Here is a 27,428-nt window from a genome sequence, read left to right on the forward strand (position 1 = left end):
TCAATTTCTAACAGAATTTGTCTTTGCTGATGTGCCTCTGCCCATGTGCTCTGCTGCAAGTCCAGAGAAAATGTATGGCGGGGATCATGAGGATTAGGTTGGTGTGGGGAGATACGATATAAAAATAACAGACAAGCAAGAGTGTGTGTTATTACTGAAACTGTATGTAAACTGAGCTGGGTAAAGAGGGAAGTTAAGAACAGATCTATTTTTTGTTTTTGGTTTTATTTTTTACTTTTCACATGTATTCACACTTTGCTATTTAGGTAAGCTGATTAGAGTCTGATTCCATTAGCAGACATTAATTAAGAAGCATAAAGCTGGGAAATTCCCATTTCTGTTCATTAGTAAAGAGCTTGCACCTGAAGACCCAGATTCTAATGTCATTCTGCTCCTGTCGGAATGTAAGAGGTAGAGTCCCAAAAGGAGGTTTTTGGGTTTAGCATTTCTGCTAAAGAGCTAAGACATTGGCTAAATGACTACAGTAGAATACTGGGGGGAAAAGACGAAACTGGTATGATCTCTGTCAGAATCAAGTAAGAGTATTACTAAATTAATCAGCTAAACAGGATTCAGAGTTCATAGTAAAGAATAAAGTTCATTACCTGAAGAGTTGGTTTAAACTTTATTTAGCAGATACAGCTGGGATTATAGATCATGCTATAGGTCAACATACCAAACACCACAGATCTGCTAAAGACCACCAAGGAAGCCTTTGGCCTTCTCTTCTGAGAAGCATTGACCCATGCAGATCATGCGACTCAGACCAGATTGGCTAGCAAAACAAAAGTGGACATCAGAAGAAAAAGAGTACTGCTCAAAAACAAAGTGCCCTCGGTCTACGGCTAATATCTGAAAGACAAGAACTCCCTTTGTGGAAGGCTAGCCACCTGGGATTTACCAATATCTTTTTTCTTCTTTGATGAACCCTTTCTCCAAAATAAACAGACTCCAACCATCACAGAATAGTAGCCATAATTTAACACAAAAAATATTTTATGAATTGATAAACATTTTAAGGCATCACCTAACAATTAGGTAGCCAAAAGGTAGGCTGTATTATTAAATGCATTTAGTTTAAAGGAGAATATTTTCTTTTGTAGTTTTACCTCACTGCTTTCATAAACATAAATAATCAGTACACAGACAAAAGTTGGGAACCATCCCTGATCTGTGTCAAAGAGTCCTAAGATTCTGTCCTAAAGATCTGTGTCCACCAATTAAATTTAAATAAAATATGTTTTCAAAGCCACATGAATGCCTATTCTGTCCCAGCAAAACAACATCAACCTTTCATTCCGAAATACCTTCTTTTGTTTTCCAAAACTCCACACAAGTTTCTTGATTTGAGTCTCTGCTATTTTTCTTTTCTGTATCAATTCCTATGAGCCTAAAAATTATCTGAATGACTGCATTGCACTGGATTAAGAGCAATGATTATCAAGCCAGTCAACCTGTGTTCAAACCTCAGCTCTGCTCCTTCCCGGCAGGATTCATCTTGGGCAATTGGCTTAATCACTCTGGGTCTCAGTTTCTCTTCCATAAAAAGTAAAGGCAAAAACAGTATCTCTTTTATGAAGTTCTGGTTTTCAAAGTCTTGGCAAACTGTGAGTGCTATGTAAGTTTTGTCAAAGCAAAAATTCTATTGGACAAAGTTAAATAGGAAAAGGAACTTTCTTCAAGGCTATTGCAATAGGAGAGAGAGGTTAGAACTCAGTCTGAACTCAACTCTGCTGAAATAAAAGGTGGAAGGGTTTTTAAGTACTGAGGTGAGCTAATGAAATCATACTGGAGGACTTGAGAGGGGGCAATTGGTCAATGAGTTGACTGAGTTGAGTTGCAAAGTTCTTCCTGAGTTTGCAAATAGGTTTTTGTTTTTTCTTTTATTTTTCGTCTATGATTAGACTATCTTTGTTTGCTAATTGTCACCTTTCAAAGTCAGGCTCCAATCTTCACAAAGAGACTGAGATAAGGGCTCCATCAGAGACTGAGATATAGGATTTCTATCTTGTGGTGAGTATTTTTGACTGTTATGGCTCCCTGGCCCTTGAGGAAAATATTATGGGTTGTAAAACTGGCAAGAGACTTTAAAAAAAATATACTTTAGAGGAATAGGGAAAGAATCATAGCAGGTTGTTTAAAGTAATAGAAGTCAGGGTCTATAATTAGGAAGAAACCAGCCTAAAGTTCAGTTCAAGTGAAGGAAACTTTAAGACCTTCCTGACCAGTGTTTATTCTTACTTTGATTATTATTATTATTATTATTATTGTTATTATTATTATTGTCATTTTGAAAGTTTGAACCTCCTCTACCTGGTTACTGAATACATAAAAGTAGGTTTTTAAAATATTTCTGAGATGCTATCAAGTGATATTAATATAACTTTTTTTCCAGGAAACCTAGAAATGTCTGAATTTAGCCTAAAACCCTTATCTTCACTAACATTTCCCAATTTGTGACATAACCATGAAAGACAACGGCAAATGGAAACCAAAATGACACACATCTGTAGGATAAACAACAATCCCAATGACGAGAACTCTGATAAATCAGACTAGGTCTTATGGAGCAACTCATTTCCTAAACAATTAAAACTAAGTAGAATCTAATCAAGGCAGACTAAGCACTCTGAGGACTTATGTTGTCTTTTCCAGCTAAACCTCACTTACCTTTGGGGAAAAAAATTAGTTTACATTTTATCATCTATTGGCCACCACACACACAAAAAAAATACAATTTATGGAAAGGGTTTGGCCTCTTTACAACTCCTGTCATGAGTGACTAAGATCAGAAGAGGAGACAAATCTCTGTGTTCTGGCTTTTGATTCTCAGTGCTCCCTAGAATCTAAAAATGCCACAGCATTTCATCTTTAAAGGGGAGATTATCAGACACTATAGGAATTTGTAGAGCACAGAAAAAAGGTAAAACATATTCTTTAAAGGCAAGACCCCTTGATTAGTATTATTTCTCCTTTTTACCCATTGGGCTAGGTAAAGAAGAGAAATTATTCAGGACCCACTGGCAGTTGATAGGTCAATATTTAAAGAAATGAAGACTTGGCCATCTCCTATTGTTTCTCAAAGAGGGTTAGGCTTGCTTTTAGGCTCTGAAAACCTTTTCTAAGGCTCTCTAGTATTTTATCTCATTAGTGTGTCATCTTCCACTATTCTTCCTTTCTTACATTGTCTTTAGTTTCCCAAATTTATCTAGCCTGCTGGAGTCATTTTCTTCTCAAAAATTAAAATAACAGCTCAAATAACCACCTCATGAACAGTTTTTATTACTCCTAGTAAATATTACCAGCAATAACTGAGGATTCACATTTCTTCTTAGCAATTCAGTCCATGTTTTTATACTCCTACTGTATTTTCAAGCCTTATCTTTTTATTTTATGTATTTTATGTATGTATTTGAGAGAGAGAGAGAGCACAAGCAGAGGGGAGGGGCTGAGGGAGAGAAAGAAGTAGATACCCCACCAAGCCTGACATGGGGCTGCTTCATCCCAGGACCCCTAGATCATGACCTGAGCCAAAGACAGATGCTTAACTGACTGTGCCACCCAGGTGCCCCTCAAGCTCTTTTCTGAAACTAACCATAATTAATGACCCTAAGCTTGAAGATCTCCAAAGAAGACACAGATGATGATGATATAAAAGTAAAAATGGCAAATGTAAATCTAAGCCATTAAAGGATGACTTGTTCCCATCATCAGGGAAGTACACTGGACTATCCCATTTTCCTAAGTTAGTTAGACATAAAAAGTTTTAGTCTCAACATCCAATCTATAATTGGATTAAATATATATGAGACAATCAGACAAGAAATGGAACTTATGAATTGGCAAAAAATCTGGTAAAAGTAATATCTAAACTAAAAACTTAGGAAGTTTCTAAGGCTATGCATTTGTAGTTTTCTAGAACCAGATACAAGTGGAAAAATTGGGAAGAAAAGTGCCATGGCATTTCTTTTGGTGACTATGTTGTAACATAAAGGGACTGTAAAGAGAGTTATATATGATTTAATCAAATTATTTAGAAAATACATAATAGAGTAGCATTTGTGTTGATCAATAAGTGAAAAATGGTTCTGCATAATTCTGTTATCCAATTAAATGCTTTATAATGTTTTTTTATAACATCACAATAATATTAGGTTTAGCTCTTAAGCAGGATATGGATATTTAGAATTTGTACTTACTCTGTAGTAAAAAAAAGTTAAAAGAACACAGTAAGCAGGATATCCTCAACTGACATAGTATATCAAAAGAGAAAGTTACAGTAAAATACAGAGAAATGGGAAAAAGTGAAACCAGAGCTATAAGGGAGGAGATTATACTGGGAGTGCTAGAAAAGAACCACTTTCACTGAGATAAAGCATTAGGGTGGAAACAAATACACATAAGTTGGGATATAAAAGATGGGATTTTTGAGCCACATCCAAACGAAGGCGTATATTTTCTATGTATAGCAGGATGGGGATGATTTGCAGGAATGAAAGCATTAGATATTAGAGAAAAGACCTTAGGAAACCTTAGATTAAAATAGATGGGCAACTGAGAGAAGGATTTGAGAGAGGCGACAAAGTGTTTTATGCATTTTTGAAAATCCACATGAAAGTGCAACTATAAGTTTATCATGAGACAAATCCATCGGCCATGGGCTTATCTCCATTTCAGCTATCAGATTTTGGGGCAGTGTTTCACCAGGAAGGGTGGAAGGTGAACTAGTCATGGTGGGGGTCAGTGAGGATGAAGGAATTTGAAGGTATTGGCAGGAGGAAATGAAAGAATATATGCATAGCCTGGATGGACAAGAAAGTGAACGACAACTGAGAGAAAGAACAGATGGATGCGGTCATCGCAGAACATTAGGGAATAGAATTAGAGCACAAGAAATGGATTGCCCATGTTCAGAGGGTGAGAGAGTAATATCGGAAGTTTCAACAATTAAGTTTCATATTATGGGAATTTGTCTTTTCTTGAATTTATGACTCTCTTCTTATTGATGTTCTCAACTCCCTTCTATGTTGTCTCCTTAGCTTCCTTACAACATTTTCCTCATTTCCCTTGCCAATATTCATACTGTGAGGTTTAAAGGTGAATTCAACTCTTTCATTTGTCAAGAAGTACTTCTTTCTCAAATATGAGCTGATATTTGAATATTAATGAATACTTTTCATACAGAAGGACTAAATATCACAAAAGCAGCAGTATCTCGGGAGTTTAGTATTATCACCAGTTATAATAGCCATATTTTCACGTTTGGCTTATTAGATACTACACCACTGCTGAAAATAATTAAAATACGACAGAAAGCATAAAGCCTTTTCAAATAAATTGACAATCTGGCAAAGGATACTAAGAGGCAAAACAATAACAACATGTGATTGAGAGATGGAAATAGTGTCAAAGGTGGATTTTTCTTTGGGAGATTTGCTGAACCCTGGTGAGTCTTCTTTGCAGGGAGCAGAAAGACAAAACATTCTGGGCTTGCCCAAAGTTGAGGATGCAAAAGGAAACTCCACACTTAACTCAGGATAGAGGGTAAGCTAGAAATATATCTGACCCACATAAAAAAAAAAAAAGCAAGGGAAATTGCTTGTCTTATACCTTGCACAGAGTTAAAAAAAGGAGAGAAGGGGGAAAAAACACCTCTCCCTTGAGAATATGATCCCATATGATGGCACTCACGGATGTTTATAGCTGAATTTTATATAACCCTAGACATTTCAAGCTGATTATTTAGTTTAAAATGGTCAGGGTGTTGTACTCCTAGGAGCACGGTAAAAGATTCTCTCAAGAAAGCCAGCACTGTTAGCTTTAAAGAAGCCCCACAGACCCAGTTCTAAGAATATAATGTGGCATAACACAGGGGAAAATGAAGGCCAATTAGACAACCAACAGAAATAACACAGTTGAACTTTTAAAAACATGCATAAAAAGTTAATTACTTATTTTGTTCTTCTCATTTATATACTAAGATCATCCTCATAGTAATCCTAACAATAGCTTCTTTGGATCCTTAGATCTGGGTTACACATGTTAGCAGATGCAAAACATTTCTGGCTGTACAACACTTTCAGGGCACTAACTGTACTTGGTCCAGAGCATACAGAGATATTGATTTACAAGTATTTTGTTGGGGGGAATATTCCCACAGAGCTATCACACTATTGGGAAGAAAAATGTACACATTAAAATCAAAGTAAATTCAGCATTATAAATAATAAATATGGAAGATTTAAGCTTAAAATTTCTTTTTAAATATCTTCTTTTCTTTTTCTTATTTTATTTAAATTCAAGTTAGTTAACAAAGTTGTATGAGTTTGGCTATTGTAGACATTGCTGCTATAGTGCATATGCCCCTTCGAATCACTATATTGGTATGCTTGGGATAAATACCTAGTAGTGCAATTGCTGGGTGGTAGGGCAGTCTTACTTTTAAGGTAACTCCATACTGTTTCCAAGAGTGGCTGCACCAGTTTGCATTCCCATAAAGAGTGTAAGAGGGTTCCTCTTTCTCTGCGTATGCCAACATCTGTTGTTTCTTCGTTGTTTAAAACATACCTTCTTTTCTATGACTACTGACATAAAGTTAACCTATTGTTCTCCTAGAATCACTGAATAAGTAGACAGACTCTGGAGAGAAAATTGACCAGGTCCATCCTGCTTATTTCTCTTTCCAAAAATAAAAAGGGTAGAATTCCAGTTCTTCAGAATATTTTAAAGGGCCATCCTATCCATCCCAGTCTCCACCTTGCATTTTTGTATATCTTCTTTAATATGACACTACAGGACCAACTAGATGAGTACTTCATGCTCAACTCTGGTAGTTTCTGGTTTTCTCTATCTCTTCCCCAGATCTGGTGCTAACCAAAGTATTAACTAATAGTACACTATACCCTATCACTGGCATTGCACTTTGGCCTGACAAATGACTAGCTCCTTACCCAGCATTCTTGGAAGCAATGAAAGCATCTTAGGTAATCTTTTAAAATTATAGCTTAGGGTTACATCACCAGACTTTACCAGCAAATATTTTTCATGTCATTGAGTCGACTAACAAAACTACATTGCAATATGCTTCTCCTTAGCAAGAGATTCCAGTATTCATTATCCAACTATGCTCCCAAATTAAAGTACTGGTATGCAGGAATATGTAATAGGTCAGAATGTCCTTGATCCTCCCAGTGATATAGCTTCCAGCAGAATAAGAAGAGAGCAGCTCTTTAAACCTTGGAAGAAAAACAGCTTTCCTCTAGGTCATGCATATGGCATGTGTATTGTTTCATTAGGGATGCATTTAATAAACTCATTTTCATTTGCTAAATGAGGTTGAAAAGACTGTCTTTATTTTGTGGATCTTGATCCCTGTGACTCTAAAAGAGAAGGTAACTCAAACATCAGGGATAGTATAGCTCTATGGTAGATAGGATTGCTCTTTCAAAATTCTAGGATCAGGTATGTCTTTGCGTCTAAGGGTGGCATGCTTCTATGGTAATTGAAGGAGCAGGACTAGGTTTTAAACTCTCAGTGTTCACAGCTAGCCTTAGTGCCCCTATTTAGTGAATAAAGGCTGAAAGTGAAACCCTAATTTCTGTTAGTAAACAAACCTTGTGTCACTTCCTTGATGAAATCACTTCCTGATTTTGATTCTTAAGCCAGTTGTCCCCAATCTGGAATTTAGGCTGTTTTCACTAGAGAGTGTAAGTACTGCCTTGCATTTGTGACTTAGAATGAATGGCTAGCCAGTGTGTATTTATTTAAAAATGCCTGTAGCTACCTCAATATGGGTCTCCTGCAGAAGATGAGTATTAGTTAATCCTTGGGGAGAGATTTTCTGTGCCCAAATATCAAGTAACCTTCATTAAGTTCATTAAGTGTTACATCATTACAGTAATAACCTAATTTACTGTTTGAAAATTACTCTAATTCAGGAAGAGACAAATTCTGCTTTTTCCTAGACATCAATAGTTTTCAAAATGTTGCACACAGCCCTAAAGCAATTAAAAATGCCTTAGGGGCTGCTGTGAAAATAAAACAGCCATCGAAGAAGATGAGGTTCCCCCTTGCCCCCATCCCACACACTTCAACCACAAGACCTTTTTTCTTATCTGCTTCATCTGTGCAAGATTTATTTGAATAAAAGATGTCATTGATCACAAAAACAAGTAGAAGAAAAAAGTGAAAACCACTGTTCTATTTAATCAACTAAAATGATATTTTTAAATGAATTATTTGGATAATCGTAATTGTGCAGAGTTCCTTTTGTGTCCAAATAATAAATTTGTAAAGGTTTGTCTGAAACCATAACAACAAAACAAAGCAGCATTGTTGTTGTCCCTAAGTTACCAACGATGACCGACTACGCCTGGTGGGAACATGCTGTATGCATATGTGCGAATGCCTCATACTATACGACTATGATAATGAGAGCCTGCACATAAAGTAATGCATAATAGCAAATTATGCACTAACATTTCTAAATGTGTCAGCAGAGCCAGTAGGTTTTGATGGAACTTACTGGTTGCTGTCTTCTGGTGAAGTATGATGGAGATCAGTGATGACAAACAGATTTTGTAATTTTCACTTCTCGCTTCTATCAAAGGTAGAGATGAATTTTTAGGTAGTCTCTGAGCAAGTTTAGCATATGAGCACAATCTCTTGCAATTGAGATTGAGGCGTACTGTCTAAGAACTCCTCTGAATCTCTCCCAAGCTGTTGTCCAGATTTTGTGGGGTCTTGGAAGACATACGCTCCAAAATCAATCTGATGTTCTTGATTGCTAATGTTTGCTTTATGGCCTTAACACTAAACATGTGTATACACATGTGGCCACTTAACAGTCTAATGTCTCTGCATTTGTGCAGACTGTCAAACTGCACTTAATTCACCTAAGGGGATCTTTCCTGTGAGATGGGTCTTTCATCTTCACAAATTTGAGATGATGGAATTGAATAAGTTGTATGACTGAATTTAAGAGCCCCCCTTTCAAAGTGTTCCATTTTGAAGATCATTTGAGGACAGCATGAATACAATCCTCAGCCTGCACTGATACATGTTAATGAAGAAAATCTGTCAAAGGCTACGTGACTTATCTCACATCTGATTATTTACATTGGCCATTTTCTCATACAAAACTCTATCAACAGTGAACATGCTATGTGCAATACCCCCCAGAGTAAATATTTTAAGTTAAAATAGTGTTACTCTGCAAAATTGCTTCACATTTTAAAAGAAAAGAGCATTTTTAGAATGTTTAATTTAAAGCAAACTGTACTTGCACACTTTCCACATCTTCATTTTCTCCCATTTCTCTTTTGGCTAATAATATCGAACATTCTTTTTGTTATGAGCTAAGTATAAAAATATTGAGTTGTACTATCAATTCTTTTTTTTCTTAAATATTTTAGAACTAATATGAGTTGCTTTACCACGGGATTAGAAATAAAAGCAAACTGCCTTAGTTCACTCCTTTGTTGGCTTTGATGTTTATATCAACTTGACTTCCCTGGTAACATAGAAATATATGATACTCATGTAGAATTTTTATCTCATTCAGTGCCAAATGTATCTCTAAGAGATCAAAAATATATATTCCTATTATAGAATATTGTCTTGTCTTCGTGTAAGAAAAATGATAAATAAATAATTAGTTGCTTTCGATTTGTTTTGTTAAATTTCCTGGAAACGTTCCAAAATGAGTGTACATCTTAAATGTTTGAAAGACTCCTATAACTTCTTTCCTAACCTCTGTTTTCATTGAATTTTCTCTCTATTACTAAAAATATATATGTTTATTTTTGTCTCTTTTATTTTTGGTTTCTCGCAAGTACAAACGTTTCTAAATGACTTACTATTATCCACTTCTTTATTTATATAAAATCTGATGCTTACTCTTTCCTCAAATATAAGAGAATTGTATTTATTTCAGGGTACTCAATGATTTTATCTATTGATTGGGCACAGGTATCCTCAGAGTTAAGTTCTGAATAAATCTGATAGCCAGTGAATCTGATTTCACTCATATCACTGAAGTCAAATCAATTATATGACAGCATAACCTTTATCTGAAGAGATCATAACAGGAAGACTGATATGGTGTAGCACATTCATTGTGTCCATATGGATATAACCTAAGACTGAGAAATCAGATTAATCAGAGAACTTGTCAAATTATCCTTTTCAGATCTTGCATCATTATTTAGATTCAACTAAGCAAGAAAACATGTTGTGCAAACCTTTAAATTGTATTTCTTGAACTTACACTCATTCATGTGTTCATTTACTGAATATTAAATGAGCATTATAAGCACCAGACACTGAACAAGACCTTGGGGATATGTGTGCTATATTTCCTACTCTCTTGGGGTTTATAATCCTGGCCCCACAATGTGTGAACTATTCTTTGTATTACTTAACTTTTCTGCCTTATTTTCCTTATCCTTAACATGTGAATCATAATGGTATCTACATAATTTTGGTAGTTGAGAAAATTAAATGACAATTAATATAAAATGTTTTAGATCAGTGCTGGGATGGAAATGTTAGCTCTTAGTAGTAGTAATAGTGTTAACAGTACCATCTAAGAGAGATAAATATATGAAATAATTATTAATCATAAATGCTAGAAGTGTTATAAAGATGTACAACAGCTTAGGAAGTATATGAGATGATCTCAGAAATATAATTATTCTACTCCAGATAATTTCCCTAAACATGTAAAAACACAAATGAGACTATTGTATATCCATGACAAAATATTAAATGACACTAACATTTATAAATGAAAACATCTGTAGGTATATCTTCATTCATTCATATTGTTTTTTTTTTCTTCTAGAGATTCATCTTTAATTTTTCTCAATTTAACTACTACTGGATAAAGAAAAAAGTCATTATAAGCTTCAGTATGTTGGGGAAAATGATCAGGTTTCAAATACAAAATAAATAAAAGAATATATAAAGACATATTAAGATGGGTTTTTCATAGCCATGGTCTCAATAGCAATAAATAAGCCATAAAAAATCCAGTCAGATCCCCAAGACTCTTAGTAAGTTCACTTCTCTTAGATGTAATTATACCAAAGAAATCAGTGATCTAATTATGTGGAGGAGTTCTACATTTTCCTAAAGTATGTTTGAAAACCTGTTTATGAAAAAAAAAAAAGAAAGAAAACCTGTTTATGTACTGATAGTTCAAAGGGCATTAAATCTCACAAAACATGTCACCACAGTTTACGTATTAAATGCTTAATGAATGTGTGAGTAAAGGAATTATACTTGAATTGCTAATAAAGAAATTTTTAATACTTGTTTTTGAAATAACTTTCTATGTCCAAGATAGAGCCACTCCTGCTGGGAGTGCCTCATCAGCAAACCAAAACTTTTATGTCCCTGTAAATGTCCAGTGAACCAAACCCCAAACTCCAAGCCATCTCTGAGTCTGCTACTCACCCTATACAATGATGATGTGGCCCCAGCCAATCAGATATTTTCTATTTTTCTCTTCTTCATTCTTTATTCTTCACCCTATAAAGGCGTCCTTCATTCTGCCTCATTGGCATTTCTCTAAAAGGAGACTGCTCGCTTCATGAAAAAAAAGTTTATTTTGTATCATCTAAATTATCTTCTTTTATCATTTTTAAAAGATTTATGTATTTATGTATTTTTTATTGAGAGTGTGTGCATGAGAGCATGAGTGGGGGGAGGGGCAGGGGAAGAGAATCTTCAAGCAGACTCCTTGTGAGCTTCGAACCCCAGAAGGGCTTGATATCAGGACCCATGAGATCATGACCCAAGCCGAAAAAAGAGTCAATGCTTAACCGACTGAGTCACCCAGGTGCCCCTTCTTCAATCATTTTTTAAATTTTTGGCTGTGAAGAATGAGATCTGATGTTGACTGCTGAGGGCCTAAAGGACAAGTTGCATAGGCAAGGCACCTACAATTTGAGCTCAGTGTTCCTCTTGCCATTACTGGGAGCTGTGTATAAGTCAGTCTCAGATTGAGTCTCACTTCCTTGTGGGAAGCTCTCTGATAAAAACAAACTTTACTTAAAAAATAAATAAAGAGAAATAGTGGTCCTGGAAAGGTTCTGTGATAGTTTCACTGGGAGTCCACAATAGGTGACAGCCACTAGGGGATTCATGAAGCATCAAGGTAAGTCCTGGAATAAGTCCCTGGAAAACTTGGAGGCAACAAGACAATAAATTTGGACTATTTTCACCATCAAAGTCAAAGTCTAAATAGACACAATTCAGACTATTAAAAGCCATCTGGGTGTATACTACTATAAAGAAGTCTTCTGAAGAAAATAATAGCCCTGTTGCTAAGGGGAATCTGGGAAGCCAATTCCTTTGGTGGGTAGGGGTTGAGCACTCAAGCTCTCAGAGTCCTGGCCACCTAATTCAAAGATACTCACACTAGAATCAGATGGTCACAAAATGGAGTAGATTGATACTAGGTCACTTGCCAACCTCAAGAAAATCTCCATGTAACAAGGTGCACTGTAAAACATCACAAAATCCTCAACCCAGTAGCATATCCCTCATAATTATTAATTCGACTCCAAGACCCAAGACTTAGCTAAAGAAATGAGATCTTCAAGTTTCACAGAACTGAGAACACCACAGCAGGTACACCGGCTTATTTTATGTCTAAGAATATATGGTTCTTAGACATAAAATGGAAAAATCTTTTTAAAAATGGAAAAATCTTACTAAGTCAACCTAAAATTACAATGGACACTATGGGGAATATTCCAGTTAGACAAGATTGTTCATTTAAGAAGTACACCTGAAAGCACGGATTCTCAAATCAAAAATCAGAATGCAACACCTATTTCAATTGGCATGCAGAAGCCACCAAAGTCTTCAAATTTCCCAAGTAGCTTTATCAAAAGATTCATTGCAAAAGGCTAAAAAAAAAGATCCAAGAGGTATCTAAAACAAAAACCCAAAAGACTGATGTGACCCTTGCCACCCCCCTCTATCCTCCTTTACCTGAGTCCTCAGTCTACTAATCCTGTTTGAATTTTAAAAATTAAAATCAGTGGAAAATCTTGCTAAATTCGGTAGACACCAGGGTTACACTCTCTACTTTAAACTTTAAACAAGATATTTGAAAGTTTTCTTTTTCTTTTTGTTTTTCCTTTCTTTTCTTTTCTTTTCTTTCCTTTTTTTTTCACTCTTTTTTCTCTCCTTTTTGAGTAGCTCCATGGTCAGAAGTTGGCCAAATGGGAGGCTGATATTCAAATCAGATAGGATTTTTTAAGGCCTGCTCCCCTAAGCTAAATGAAGCTGTGTAGCTAGAGAAAAAGAAAAACATTCCACTTAACCTTACTGATTCTGTCATCTTGAGTATTTATATTACCGAAAATGTTGTGTTAAAAGATTTTTATCAAGGTGTTTATCATTTTCTCCTTGTAGTCTTGTCAATTTTTTGCCTTATATAATATGTTGAAGATACTTTACTATGTGAATAGAAGTCAAGAATTAGTCGTTCTTTAATGGTAGCCACATTCATTTTAATATACATTTTTAATTTAAGATTAAAGTCTATCTATACATTTCCTTTTCATAAGCAAGAAAAGATATTAGAAGCTTTTATTTGCTTACCCTCTTATACAATGTAGAGATTAATTACTACACAAGATTTTTATGTTTACCTTGTTTTTTAAAATATTATACAAGATTTCAGGTTTGTTTTTATTTTTATCTCTATAAATATGTATGTGAAAATATACATATTAAAATTGGTTAGATTGATCTACAAGTGTTTTTGTTTGTTTTTCACTTAGAAATTCCTTTAATGAGAATTTGTTAATGTGAAGTACCTCAGCACTTTTTGTCTGGGAATATATTTAATTCACCTTCCTCTTGAAAATGTATATGCAGTTATAGATTGACACTTTGTCCTTCAAAGGTACTATTTCACTGCCTTATGTCTTCTTTTGTTGCTTTTAGGAAGGAAACAATACGTGGATAATCTGCCCAATCTCTCTAGCTATCTTAATATTTTTTTTCTTTAGAGTTTTTTTTTTATATATATTTGAAAACTTTCAATATCTTGTTTAAAGTAGAGAGTATAACCCTGGTGTCTACCGAATTTAGCAAGATTTTCCACTGATTTTAATTTTTAAAATTCAAACAGAGGATTAGTAGACTGAGGACTCAGGTAAAGGAGGATAGAGGGGGGTGGCAGGGGTCACATCAGTCTTTTGGATTTTTGTTTTAGATACCTCTTGGATCTCTAATTTTTCTTTAGCCTTTTGCAATGAATCTTCTGATAAAGCTACCTGGGAAATTTGAAGACTTTGGTGGCTTCTGCATGCCAATTGAAATAGGTGTTGCATTCTGTTTTTTTATTTGAGAGCATTATTTCTCTCAATAGTGCCACACCTGCAGTTCCTTTTTTCTCACCTGAGACTTAGATTAGGATATACCAAAACTTTTGCTATTCCATATGTATTAAACTCTATTTTTCCATTCCTCTTTCTCTGTTATGTATTCTTTAGTAACTCAGTCAACTGATTCTTTTAATTGTTGAGTTCAGCTTTATCTCTAAGCTACTACTTAACTGATATGTTCTTTTCTTATCAATCATCATTTTATTTCATTTCTAGAATTTTAACTGCTTCTTCTTCAAATTTGCCCAATTTTTAATACTTTTAATCCTATTATATTTTTTACTTTTCTATAATTCTTGAAGTTGCTGATGATGTGTGCCATATAGATCTAGTTGAAGAGAACTCACAGCAGAAAGCACTCTTGCTGCTGCCCCTTTGGATTCTCTAGAATATTCATACTAATGACATGTTCCCCTATTTGACTGGGTATAGTGGAGTTACTAAACACAGTGCATTATTGTTCTATGAAGGACTCTTCCAATGAGTGACTCCCCATCAGACTAGCAGGGAGTTCCTCACACACTTAATATGGTCTAAGGCTTTTCCTTTTTTTTTTTTTTTAAGGCTTTTCCATATCCAATTCTTCCTTCCCTCTTTTATAGGCATTACACAAGCCTGTTCTTGATCATTCTCCTTTACCCATCATCAGTATTTCCACCCATAAATCTCTTGCATGTCTAAATCTGATTTGGCATTCAAGTTGCAAAGTATATTGAAAACTACAGTATTTGAAGTCTTTATGAATTAAATTCTGTAATATATAGTTATTCTCATTTAATCTGGCTTTTTTCTTTCTGTGTTAGTAATTTTTTTTAAAGGATAAGGATTTTTTGTATTTTCTTTCTTATGATTTTCTTTCCTTTTTTAAAAAAAATTGAGTATAGTTGACACACAATGTTAAATTAGTTTCAGATGTACAACATAGTGATTCAACAACTCTATACATTATGCTATGCTCATCACAAGTGTAGCTACCATTTGTTACCAAGCAATGCTATTGCAATACCAATAACTATATTTCCCAGCTGTACCTCTTATCCCTGTGACTTATTCATTCTGTATTTGGACATCTGTATCTCCCATTCCCCTTCACTAGTGTTGTCCATTCCCTCACCCTCCTCCACTCTGGCTACATTAGTTTGTTTTCTGTATTTACAGATCCAATGCAGCTTTTGTTTATTTTTCTACTCGTTTGTTCTGTTTTTCTGGATTCCACATATGAGTGAAATCATATGGTATTTGGCTCAGTCTGTAAAGCACCTGCCTTGGCTCAGGTCATGATCTTGGTCTTGGGATCGAGCCCTGTGTTGGGCTCCCTGCTCAGTAGGGAATCTGGTTCTCCTTCTACTCCTCCCCCTCTCATGCTCTCTCAGAATAATAAATAAAATATTTTTTTAAATTGACAGAGGATCTGAATAGACATTTCATCAAAGAAAACATACAGATAGCCAACAGACACATGAAAAGATGCTTAGTATCACTCATCATCAGGGAAATGCAAGTCAAAACCACAATGAAATATCACCTAATACCCGTCAGAATGGCTAGAATAAAAAAGACAAGAAGTAACAAGTATTCATGAAAATGTAGGAAAAAAAGTTGTAGAAAAGAAAAAAGGATGTACCTCATGCACTGTAGGTAGGAATATACATTGGTAAAGCCATTGTGGAAAACAGTATGGAGGTTCCTCAAAATATTATAGATGGAAATACAATATGATCTAGTAATCCCACTACTGGCTTTTCCAAAGAAATCAGAAATATTAATTCAAAAAAGATAATGTGCCCCAATGTTTATTGCAACATGATTTACCGTAGCCAAGATATGAAAGCAGTCCAAGTTTTCATCAGTAGATGAATGGATAAAGAAGATATGTTTAGTAATTTTTAACTAACTGCAATTTTAGGTCCCATTCTTACAGTAAACAACTGTGCATTAAATATCCATTTGAGACAGATATTGTCAAGAATACCTAAGTAGGGCCCCACATCCGTCTGTCTCCCTGCTGAGCAGGGAACCTGCTTCTCCCTCTGCCCCTCCCCCTACTCATGTTCTCTATCTTACTCTCTTTTTTTTTTAAACTTTTTTTTTAATTTTTATCCATTTATGATAGTCACACAGAGAGAGAGAGAGAGGCAGAGACACAGGCAGAGGGAGAAGCAGGCTCCATGCACCGGGAGCCCGACGTGGGATTCGATCCGGGGTCTCCAGGATCGCGCCCTGGGCCAAAGGCAGGCGCCAAACCGCTGCGCCACCCAGGGATCCCTCTTACTCACTCTCTTAAATAAATAAATACATCTTTATTTTAAAAAAGAAAAAAGAATACCTCACAGTAGGAGCACATAGGTGGCTCAGTCAGTTATGTACCTGACTATTGATGTCAGCTCAGATCATGACCTCAGGGTTGTGAAATGGAGCCCCAAATCAGGTTCCATGCCCAGCTTAATATTAAGATTCTCTCTCCCCCTTCCTCTGCCCCTCCCCTTACACACTCTCTTTCTTAAAAAAAAAAAAAAAAGGAATACCTCAGTAAATATAACAACAACAACAAAAATCCATGCCTTGTGGAACTTTCATTATATTGGGTGAGGAAAGGGATAGTGGAAAGATAATAAAATAAAATACAAGAAAACTCTATTATATATTAAAAGATAATGTATTCTGTGGAAACAACAAAAAAGGGTAAGGATAATCAGGATCAAAAAGTTAGAAGAAGCTGGTTGCAATTTTTTAAATTGTGGTAAAAAGCATATAAAATTTACTATCTTAACTATTTTAAATGTACAGTTCGGCAGTGTGAAGTATATTCACATCACCTTGCAACAGATCTCAAGAACATTTTATTTTCATACCCACTGAATGATTCTTTGCTTTCCCTTCCCTCCAGTCTCAGGCAACCATCGTTCTACTTTGTTTCTATGAGCTTGACTATTTTTAATATCTCATATAAGTGGAATCATACACTATCTGTTCTTTTGTGGCTGGCTTATTTTATACAACAATAATAAAGCAGCAGAAAGAGACATCAAAGAATTGATATCATTTAAAATTGTACCAAAAATCATAAGATACATGGGAATAAATTTAACCAAGGAGGTAAAAAAATCCATATTTCAATAACTATAAAACACTTACAAAAGAAATTGAAGATGGCACAAAGAAATGAAAAAACATCCCGTGCTCATGGATTGGAAGAACAAATATTGTGAACATGTCTATATTACCCAAAACAATCTACACATTTAATGCAATCCTTATCAAAGGGTTTTTGACAGAACTAAAACAAAAATCCTAAACTTTGTATGAAACCACAAAATACCCCCAATAGCCAGAGCAATCTTGAAAAAGAAAAGTGAAACTGGAGGCATCACAATTCTGGACTTCAAGTTATACTTGAAGCTGTAGTGATCAAGGCAATAAGAGACTGACATAAAAACAGACACAAAAACCAATGGAACAGAATAGAAAACCCAGAAATTGATGCACAACCATATGGTCTACTAATCTTCAACAAAGCAGGAAAGAATATCCAATGGAAAAAAGACAGTCTTTTCAACAAATGGTATTGGGAAAACCAGATAGCAACATGCAGAACAACGAAACAGGACCACTTTCTTACACAATACACAAACATAAATTCAAAATCGATGAAAGTCCTTAATGTGAGATAGGAAACTATCAAAATACTAGAGGAGAACACAGGCAGTAACCTCTTTGACCTCAGTCATAGCCACTTCTTCCTAGACATGTCACCACAGGCAAGAGAAACAAAAGCAAAACTAAATCATTGGGACTTCATCAGCATAAAAACCTTCTGCATGGTGAGGGAGACAACAAAACTAAAAGGCAGCCTATGGAATGAGAGAAGCTATTTACAAATGGCAGATATTACAGTGATATTATAAAATATCACCAAAATCTATAAAGAACTTAATCAAGATCCCCCAAAAACAAATAATCCAGTTAAAAAATAGGTAGAAGACATGAAGAGACATTTTTCCAAAGAAGACATACAAATGGCTAACAGACACATGAAAAGATGTTCAATATCACTCATCATCAGGGAAACACAAATCAAAACTACAATGAGATATCACCTCACATCTGTCAGAATGGCTAAAATCAACAACATAAGAAACAACAGGTGTTAACAAGGATGAAAAGAAAGGAGAACCCTCTGACACTGTGGGTAGGAATGCAAACTGGTGCCGCCACTAGGGAAAAGAGTAGGGAAGTTCATCAAAAAGTTAAAAATAGAGCTATCTTATGATATAGCAATTGCACTACTTGGTATTTATCCAAAGGATATCTGAAGGGACATGTGCACCCTGATGTTTATAGTAGTATTATCAATATCTAAGATATGGAAGCAGCCCAAGTGTCCATCAACTGATGAATGGATAAAGAAGAGGTGGTATATATACACACAATGGAATAATACTCAGCCATCAAAAAGAATGAACTTGTCATTTACAACAACATGAATAGAATTAGAGGGTACTATGCTAAGCAAAATAAGTCAGAGAAAGACATATACCATATGATTTCACTCATATGTGGAATTAAGAAACAAAACAGATGAACATAGGGTGAAAAAGAGAGGCAAAATAGGAAATAGACTCTTAACAATAGAGAACAAACTGAGGGTTTCCTGGGTGGAGGAACCGATTAGATGGGTGACGAGTATTAGGAAGGGCGCTTGTGATGTGCACTTGGTGTTGTATGTAAAGGATGAGTCCCTAAAATCTACACCTGAAACTAAAATTACATACACGTTAACTAACTGGAATTTAAATAAAAATGTGAAACAAATAAAAAACAAAATAAAATAGTATAATGTTCTAAGGGTTCATTACTATTATAGCATGTCATCGGATTTCATAATTTTTAAGGTTGAATAATATTTCATTGTGTATGTAGTGTATGTATATTACATTTTGTTTATCCATTCATATGTCAACGGGCATTTGGATTGCTTCTATCTCATGGCTATTGTATTTTCCACAATAGCTGCAGTGAACACTGTGCAAAATCTCTTTGATATCTGGCTTTCTATTCTTTTGGGAATACATTAAACTTCAAAATGTTGGGGTCTCAAGGAAAGAGTCAACAGAGTTAAAGGCAACCTATGTAATGGGAAAACAACATTTGCAAATATCTAATAAGGAGTTGAAATACAAAATATATAAAGAACTCCTACAACTCAACAATGTTAAAAAAAAATTACCCAGTTAAAAGCAATGAGCAAAGGCCTCGAATAGACATTTCACTAAAGAAGATATACAGATGGTCAATAGGCAAATGAAAAGTTGTCCAACAGCACTGATCATTAGTGAAATGCAAATCAAAACAATGAGCTACACCTTACACCCATTATCATGGCCACTATATAAAAAAAAAGAATAGAAAACAATGTGTGAGAATGGAGAGAAATTGGAACACTTGTGCACTGTTGGGTTTGTAAAATTGCAACTTATATGGAACACAGTACGGTGGTTCTTCAAAAATTAAAAATGGAATTGTTATTGTGATTTAGTAATCCCATTTCTGGGTTACAATTTTAAGTAGAGTGGGTATGATAGAGTTCATTAACAGGTGACATTTAAGCAACAACTTGAAGCTGCTAAGGGAATCAGCCATAAAGTTGTCCGGACAAAGAGTATTTCACTCGAGGAACACCTAATGCTAGATGCTGAAATGCACCTGGAGTCCATGATAACCTTCCAGAAGACCAGAGTAGCTGGAGAGAGTGAGCTAGGCAGCAAGAGTAATAGGGGGTAAGTTCCTAGGAACTGACAAATAACTGATGCTCCTTTGAGGCCTATTAATAATACAATCTTTAAGACAGTCTCTGTGTTGCCTCAGAGAATTGCGTCAGACAGTCATAAGTGAATACTTGCTTGAAGGTTTTCTGGAATCTAGGTACAAGTACACAATTCTTCATGAGGACTCGATTCTTTATATTCCTTAATTATTCATACTTTCTTTTGTTTGATTAAGTAATGCTGCACCAGAGTTCACTGTAGATGTTACAGTAAGTATGATCATTGTACCTTGTTATCTCTATAAACTCTTGCATTTCTGAAAATCAAGATATCTGACTCCAGGGTTTGAGATAAGAGGATAGGAACCTCCACTAAAATGTCTGACTTTTTTCTCTTCATTCCTCTTTCTTGAGATGGAAATGAGTAGTTACTAAATAATTTTATCTCTCAAGCTTTATTTTCTGGGAACCCCAACTTAGACATAACATGTTTTTAAGTTCACTTTCTTATATACTGCACTAATTTACAACATAAAAACCAAGTTAAATTCCTAATCTATGTTATACTATAAGTGATTCTGCCAATAATGATTACACTACTGAATACTGAATCCTGCCGGACTGTTTCATCCTCGTTCAAGGGCAAGAATTTCTGCCCCACTCTATAACTGACCCAGTGAGGAAATATATCAAGAAACTCATCCTTTTAAATAGCTAAGACTTGGACTTCATTGTGTTTCTGAAAATTAGACTAGAGCCAGAATCAGTAACAGGTCCACAGCTTTACAAAGCTTTCTTCTGGGTTCCACCTCCTTTCATAGTTTTACGATTATTCCTCCACCTGGTTCCCCAGGAATATATTCCAGGCCTCTGGCTTGACCTCCATCCACCCACTAGGGCTGGATCCCTTTTCTGAATCACATCCAGCCTCTCTGTGAGCCTGAGCCCTTTCCCAGATGCTATGTATTCCCTTGCATTCAAGACTTGGATCCTTCCCCTGTATAATCTAGCTGGGATCTTTCTCCAATGAGATTACTAACAATTATGCTGTCAAGCACCTTATTAATTATTTCACACGTGCTCAGACTTCCACTCTGATGCCCTCTAACCTGCTCAGATATCCTTGGAGATACATACCAACTCAAGTCACATTTGAGGACTTGTGGCTAACTCCATAGTAAGAGAATATCTTAAATTCTAAGCTTTTCGCATTCCTACTTTTATTCCTTTCTCACAACTTTTAGAGACCCCACACTCCATGGCCCTAAAATAACATGGGTTTTGACATACATATATTTCCAAATAATATCTAAGAGCTAAAGATGTAAAGCCTCTCATACAAGATACATCATTTTCACTCTGTTTAAATATTTATAAATCTCAAATAAGAATGATGTTACCGCTAACAGAGTACTTCAGCATATGACCCTTAGTGATTTGGTAAAGGCCAAAAAAACAAGGAATGGGTCTAACAGACCCCAAGTTGTTTTATGGTATATTTTACAAGATGTGCTATTCAAGTAAGGTTAAACCTGATGTCCCGATCTTTAACCTATGTTAATTTATTACAAATATGTATGAATTTCAAAAAGAAAGTATGAAACAAACTACACTGCAAAGCATAGTTAATGAAGGTATCTTGAAGTTATGCTATGAGAATGAAGTTACACTGTGAGAATACTCTACATGGCAGGGGAGGGGTGTAGACTAGCCAAACTGAATGAATTCACTTCACTATCCAACACTATTTTCAAAATAACCTTTTGCTTATCATGTATCTTTGTCCTAACGATCAGCTTAAGATCTCTTGATTAATAAGAAACATGATTATCCAAGTGATTTTCCAGCTATCCAAATTAGTTTACCATCCTAATCAGAGTACAGTTAGAACCCCATTGGAATTGTCTACAGTCACTACAGAAAATATTGTTATTATTCTTTCATTTAATTGAATGCATAGGAATCAGCTGGATTGTCTCTAGAGCCATGCCTATCTGAGAATATTTGACCAAAACACTTGAAGATATTCAATAAACTTCTTACAATTCTCTTTTGATGAGTAGAGAGAACCATAACTAATCCTTCGTGAATATATATGTCAAGTAAAATCATTACAATTAGTGGTTAATCTTAATATAAAAGAAAACTATCACATAAAGACATTAGTAAATCAAAACCTCCCCAAAGGCTTGATGGAATGGAAACCTGGCTCAGATTTCTGGAGACAAGACACTGTAGTAGTTAAACTTATGGGTTTGGGGATTAGATTAGGTCATTTCAAATCTTGGCATTAGTATTACAGTTATGTGATCCTGAGTAAGTTATCAAGTTCATTTACCATAAATGAGAAAAATTAATGCCTATACCACAATATTCTTAGAAAGTTATATACATGCAATAAGCATTCAATAAGGTGATTATAAAAACTTTTATTAATTTTTAAGCCAGGCTCTTTGCTCTTAACTATTCCATTTACTCTGACTCAGTGATAATATAGTTATATGCCGTCCCTTTTAAAAAGTTACACAGTAATTGTCAATGAAAAGATATATGTTAGAAAATAGTACACATGAAGAGGCTGGCATATATTAAATTATTGATCATATAAAGTGTGGTTACATAACAGATACAGTGCGGAGACACCCTATATCTCCTATTATATTGCCAATCCAACCTCAGTGTGTAATTGTCAACATATTTATTTACATCTGTTCTGTGTTCTAGCACAGATCAGTTTTTGTTTTTTTTTAAGATTTTATTTATTTATTCATGAAGAGACAGAGAGAGACAGAGACATAGGCAGAGGGAGAACCAGGCTCCATGCAAGGAGCCCGACATGGGACTGGATCCTGTGACCCCAAGATCACACCCCAGGTCTAAGGCAGGCGCTAAACCGCTGAGCCACCCAGGGATCCCCTCAGTTTCTCATTGTTCATTTTCTGACTGTGCAATCTTTCTTCACCCTCCTTTGCAGCCATGCTGTGCCACTCGCCATATTACTTTGCATAATAAATAAGTTAAATATAGTGCACATCAAATATATGTATATGTATATTAAGCTGCTGCTATTCTTAATAGGAGCTCTCCAGATTTATGCAAAAAAGAAACTAAACTCTATGTTCTTCAAAATGCTTGATGTCTGTGAAAATTTTATCTAGACAAGCTGTTCAGTCTTGTTATGCTGCCACAGAAGGGATTTTACAAATTTACCAGACTTTTTTGAGGGGAGATATAATTTCTAGGCTGCATATTATTTGGCAAATACCACAAACTGTTGAGATGAATGTCTATGGACATTCTATATTGAATGACTTCTGTTTTCTAGATTTTCATCCCATTGTGTAGACTACATTTACACCTGCTCAAATAGACAGAAGTTTCTTTTCTCTTTCTTTCTTTCTTTCTTTCTTTCTTTCTTTCTTTCTTTCTTTCTTTCTTTCTTTCTTTCTTCTCTTCTTCTTCTTCTTCTTTTTTTTTTTTTTAAGATTTTACTTGTTGGTGTGCCTGAGTGGCTCAGGTTATGATCTCGGAGTCCTAGGATAGAGTCCCATATCCCTGCTGAGCAGGGAGCCCGCTTCTCCCTCTCCTCCCTGCTTCTACTGTGTCTCACTATCTCTGTCACTAACTTAAGATTTTACTTATTTATTTGAGGGAGAGAGAGAGAGAGAGCAAGAGCAGTGGGAGGAGCAGAGGGAGAGAGACAAGCGAACTCCACCCTGAGCACAGAGGCTGTGCTTGGCTCATCTCATGACCCTGAGATCATGACTGGAGGTGAAATAAGAGTCAGATGCTTAACCAGTTGAGCTACCCAGGCACTCCTAGACAGAGTTTTCCATATCGTATTCCAGAAATATAAATCACGCACAAACATGAAGAAAATAAAAATTATTAATTGCTTATTTTTACAAACTTATTAGTAGTATGTGCAAAAAAAAAACTTTACATAGATGAATGCTGCATCTCTAATCTATACCTGGAGTCTGATATGTAGATAATTTGAAGGTAAGATATTTATTTTAAAACTCCATGCTTAATCAAGGTTTTCAAGAAACATAAAGGAAGAGAAACACTTCTGTATTCTATTGTCAATATTTACATCAGTAAAATAAAATTAATTATATGGGTACTATAGTCCCTAGTATCATTTAAAAAATCTTGAGAGTATTTTATCTAAGGTAAACTTTTCTCCAGCCAGAATCAGATAGTCTTTTAAAGAATTTTTATTAGCGAAAGCTAAAGCTCCAATTAATTTGTCATCTGAGTGGACTTCATAAAAACCAGCCAATAATGCAGCTTCTAAAATACATGTTTCACAAACAAATGCATGTTTCAAATATGTCTTTTCCAAAATGCACATTCCTATTCCTTAATTTTTTCAGTTATCAGATACGAGCTCCTTTTGACTAATAAATAATTTTACATTTTCCTTTCTACTATGCTGAAATGAAATTCAGAGATAAAATTAGCCTTTACATATCCTATTACTACCATACGATATGTAATGAAATAATCAAATGCTTTCACCAATTTATAATGGATGTGTTTTTTTATGTAAGTGATAAAGCCCAGAAATTATTCTGCATATGAAATAAAGGAAAACAAAATACAATTAAGTGTATTAAACTTTTATTAAAATAAAATAATTTATCAAACTTTTATTAAAACTTATTAAAATAAGTATTGGTAATCTAATCTTACTTGTACATAATGAGAAAGGGGAAAATAAAAAAGATATCGATTCAAATTTCCATCTTATTTACTACAAAAGTGAAAAAAATTAATATGCCAGTACCCATCTCTGTGGTCAAGTATTAAAAAACTAATAAAAGTAAATATGTATGAAATATTTATCAAATTCTTACCCAATCAGTATGAATATTTCACTTTCTAGTTTACTTACTATTAATGTTATGGCATCAAAGTTATGCACTTACTTATGAACTAGATGTGATGTCTTTAGTGAATTCAAATGTCTAATAGCATCAATCAAATCCCTTTAATTATTTTATCTATATACTGACTTTCTCCTAAAGCAGTAGACTTTATTAAATTTCCTGTAATTTTTGTTATCAGGTGTACAGATGCTTAACTTTTGAGATATGTCTTGGCCACAGCATATTTCTAAGTTGTGTGATCTGTGAGAAAATTTGTTGCTAAGCAAGACTGTTCTATGCATTGCATCCCTGGCATTTGCCCACTAAACGAACCTTTCCTCAATCATTATTACCAAATATCTCACTGGTATTTTCTACATTTCCCTCTCCCATAGGTGTGCTGCCCATTTAAAATCACTCTTCCACCAGACACTGGAAACTGAAAAAGCTGTTAAACATAGGGCAATATCTGACTTGGGATGACTTGCTGGAGTAAGAAAAGACTTTTGAATTTCTTTTTAAACATATGTACTACTTATATATAATTTTATATATGTATTATTTTAATACATATATTTTTATAATTATATATATATTATTTTCATATATATATATATATTCACATCTCACAGAAACAGGATTTGTCAGAGTGACAGAAATTTTTACCAAACACTCCATCCTAGTACTAAACTCTTCCTTCTCTTCGTCCAGTCCAGTGTCTGATTTCTCACCAGCCTTCCTTTACTTGACTTCTTTTCCTTGATACTTTCTAGTTTTCTCTCAATCTGGGCTCAATGTCTTCTCTCCCAAAAGCCACACTATTTGCTTGGCTATCTCCCATGTTCATTCAGATGTCATCCTACAATCCCTCCCTAATAGAGGCCTATTCTGGATCAATCTGTCTTTGGCAGCCATTTTGCCTAATTCATGGCACCTCCTCCACCATCCAACAGTCATTCCCTATCTTATCACCCTATTTTCTTTCTGTTTCAGCATCTACATCATTTTGTTCCTCTCTCACTAGAATGTAAGGAAGGCAATGACCATTCCTGTGTTGTTCAAAACTGTGCCCGCAGTGCCAGGCCTATGTTCCTGGCACATAGGCAGCCCCATAATAGGGACCTAAGTGAATCTCTCACTCTTTCAAGAACACATAATCCCCCAAATCCTATCTACAACTGCTATGTGGTTTTCATTTGGATGTGAAAAAGAGCTACATATGTGGGGATGGGGGTATTGTCACAACCTCCAAATTTATTTTAAAAAGTAATGTTGACATTCATTCCAAAGGTTTCTTTGCCCTCCAAATGTTTGCCTTATATCTTCCTAAAATATACAACTTTTAATTATTTGGATTTTTTTTTCCTAGAAAATGTTATATGGTTGAAACTTCAAAATATGCTGGTGTTATTTATTCACAATTTTGCTTAATATTTTTTTTAATTTTGTTTTGGTATAGTAAAGTAATAAAAAATTTCCCAAAAATAAAATCGAAATATGGCCATTCCTGGTAGTCAACTGATTTTTCACATTAGTTTTCCTTTCCAAATGCCATGGTTTTATATAGTGTAAATGATCCTCTCATTACCAGATGGTATGAGAAAGAAACTGCTTCAGGGAGGTATATGCTGTATAAGCCTGTACATTGAGTAGCTATAAAAAAGCAAAGCTTTGTAAACTATCCAGTAAAGTATCTGAACTCAGCAGTGTGGATTGGGGAATGCAAACACTGAACTCTCCATCTGACCAGATGTGGACATTCCTAATGGATGATAAGTTCAGTCAACCAATAAAATGTTTTCAACTTAAAGCTTAAAGTGGTTATTACAATGCTAATGTTCTCTGCCTAGAAAGTATAACTGAAGCAGAGAGAGATACAAAAAAGAAAAGCAAATTATCTTGCAATCCAAATATTTACCAGATCCTTTATTTAGTCTATTTTTAGAATTCCACAACTTGCAATATGCAAGATATGGAATAATTACACAAAGATGAAGATAACTGTGGATTATATTTCATTATCACTCTAAACCTAATCTGAATCATTAGTTTAATTGCAGTGATTCTAAATGTGATTGTAGAAGAGGGATTTATCACATAACTGTTTATCGAAATAACTCCCAAATATTTGCCTCCTCCTGATTTGAGATATTTTCACGTGAATTTTCTACTATTAACATCAACTTGGCCTGTATACAACTGAATACAATCACCTCTTTCTCTCTGAATAGATTCTTTTGCTGTTCTGTTCATTTTATCATTATCACAGACATAAACTCAAAAAGAAGAGTCATTCTTTGACTCCTTTGCTCCAGCCTTATGCCTTACTTGTCATCAGTGGATTCATTATTCTTTTCCATTTCTTATCTCATTGTTTCATGC

General features: G+C 34.9%; 1 pseudogene; it reads left to right on the forward strand.

The window, feature by feature from the left end:
- The first annotated feature begins 8,357 nt into the window (after nucleotides 1-8,357).
- The window catches only part of LOC129504330 (60S ribosomal protein L13a-like), a 106,442-nt pseudogene continuing 87,371 nt past the window's right edge, over nucleotides 8,358-27,428 (forward strand).

Source organism: Nyctereutes procyonoides, unplaced genomic scaffold, assembly GCF_905146905.1.
Source record: "Nyctereutes procyonoides isolate TBG_1078 unplaced genomic scaffold, NYPRO_anot_genome, whole genome shotgun sequence".
In the NCBI taxonomy this organism is placed as follows: Eukaryota; Metazoa; Chordata; class Mammalia; order Carnivora; family Canidae; genus Nyctereutes; species Nyctereutes procyonoides.